Source organism: Arachis hypogaea, chromosome 1 (assembly GCF_003086295.3).
Source record: "Arachis hypogaea cultivar Tifrunner chromosome 1, arahy.Tifrunner.gnm2.J5K5, whole genome shotgun sequence".
Classification (NCBI taxonomy): Eukaryota; Viridiplantae; Streptophyta; class Magnoliopsida; order Fabales; family Fabaceae; genus Arachis; species Arachis hypogaea.
The window spans coordinates 86,394,470-86,396,713 of record NC_092036.1 but is presented as its reverse complement, the minus strand read 5'-3'; the positions used below and the strand labels follow the sequence as shown (position 1 = coordinate 86,396,713).

The following is a 2,244-nucleotide window of genomic DNA, read 5'->3' as shown; positions in this document are numbered from 1 at the left end:
TTGTTTTGGGCTAGAATTGTATCAACATGGTTCAGCTCCATCACTCCCTTAGTGTTGTGCCTCTCTGAAGCATAGTAGTACTCATTCTCAGCCACTGTCTCAATCACTTCAATGGCTTCTTCCACAGTCTTTTTTCTGTTCAATGAACCTCCGGATGAATGGTCTACAGCCTTCCTTGATTCATAAGAAAGTCCATCATAGAAAATATGCAATTGCACCCAGTCAGGGAACATGTTTGGTGGGCATTTCCTTGTCAACTCTTTGAACCTCTCCCATGCCTCATAGAGAGTCTCACCATCCTGTTGTCTAAAAGTCTGAACCTCAGATCGAAGCCTATTGATCTTTTGTGGGGGGTAGAAACGTGCCAGAAACTTGCTCTCCACCTCATCCCAGGTTGTTAGGCTGTCCCTTGGGAATGATTCCAGCCACTTAGCTGCCTTGTCCCTAAGTGAAAATGGGAACAAGAGCAGTTTGTAGGCATCTTCCTGGACTCCATTGGACTTCACTGTGTCACAAATTCTCAGGAATTTGGTGAGATGTTGATTTGGATCTTCATTAGCACTCCCACCAAATGAACAATGGTTCTCCACCAGTGATATTAGCTGTGGTTTGAGTTCAAAATTGTTGGCCTGAATGGGTGGTTTCTGAATGCTACTACCACAATTCCCAGAGGTTGGGTTTATGTATGAACCAAGAACCCTTCTCTCAGGAATGACATTGTTTCCATCATCCCTCTCATGGTTGTGAACTTCTCTATCCATGTTGAGATCTAGAGCTTCCTCAAAGTTGTCCTCAGATTCTCCTTCAGATTCTTCTTCTCCCAGTACCCTCTTCCTTCTTGCTTCCCTTCTAAGTCTATGAAGGGTCCTCTCTGGTTCGGTATATGGAGGGGTTGATGTCTCTCCTCTCCTACCTGTCATACAAGAACACACCACAAGCAACAACCAAGTGGAATACTCTTGGTTAATGGAAGAGTATGGTTAGAGCAGTTGAGGAATTAATTCAAATAGTTAGTGGGTCAGTGAGTTAGTTGCTCGAAATGAAAGGCATAAGAAAGAAAAAGCAAATAACAGAGTGCAGAAATTAAAATTCAACAAGTAACTTGAACTAAATTAACAAAACAAAAAAAAATTGCTCAATCTAGTTAACTTCCAATTTGAGAATTGTCAATCGAAAACCAATCCCCGGCAACGGCGCCATAAACTTGATGTGCTATAACTGAGTATAGCTACGATTAAGGAAATTGCACAATCGGCAAAATTCCTTCCGGCAAGTGCACCGGTTATCGTCAAGTAAAAACTCACAATAGAGTGAGGTCGAATCCCACAAGGATTGGTTGAATGAGCAATTCGAATTAGAAGTTTGATTAGTTGAGCGGAATCAAGAATTGGGTGTGAATTGCATAAAGTAAATTGGCGGTAAATGTAAATTGCAAGGAATTGAAATGACTGAATCTTAAATTGCGAGAATTAAAGTGCGGAAAAGTAAATTGCTGAAATTAAAAGGGAATTGGGGAGGATTTGCATGAATTGAAATTCCAGAATGTAAATAGAAAAGGTAGATCAGAGATGGGGAGTTCATTGGGTATGAGGAGATATTGAGATCTCCGAATCAAAACATTTTCATCTCTTCCTCGACCAATGCATTCTTTGAATCTTGCTTGGCAATCTTATATGATTGGATCCCAATTCCTTGGCTCACCAATTCTCTCTAAAAACAAACAAATTCCCAATCCCTTGGTTTAAATGTTCATAAGAAGAGATGAAGCTCGATCACTGATTATACCACACAGTTTCATGAACCACAATTTGGTAGGATTACATGTCACAATATCCATCCAAACCCCAATCCAATTCACTGTGAGAAAGCTTCTCTAGCATGAATCCTCCATTCCTTTCCCAAGGTTCCGAAGGATTCCAATTATGGGTAGTTTCTTTCCCAAGACAACTACCCAATGGAATTAGATCGAGAAGCTTTCTAACAAAATTCAAGAGAAAAGATTGAAGAAGAAGATAAAACTATTATTGATTCATTGAATTACAATAGAGCTCCCTAACCCAATGAAAGGGGTTTAGTGAGTCATAGCTCCGAATTCAAAACTAGAAAAATTGATGAAAAATTCTCAAGTGTCCAAAAGTAAAAAAAAAGTCCTCCTTGACTTCAATTCTATCCTATTTATACACTTTCTAAATTGAGCTTCTGTTGTGATTCTTGGGCTTTGAGGCCTTTCCCTGATTTCCTTTT

The 2,244-nt window shown here is 39.8% G+C and overlaps 1 non-coding gene across 1 annotated transcript; it reads left to right on the top strand.

Annotated features, from left to right (window-relative positions):
- The first annotated feature begins 231 nt into the window (after positions 1-231).
- On the top strand, positions 232-335 carry LOC112711559 (small nucleolar RNA R71). The gene has a single exon (XR_003157524.1). It is a non-coding gene; the product is annotated as a small nucleolar RNA R71 (small nucleolar RNA).
- The last annotated feature ends 1,909 nt before the right edge of the window (positions 336-2,244 follow it).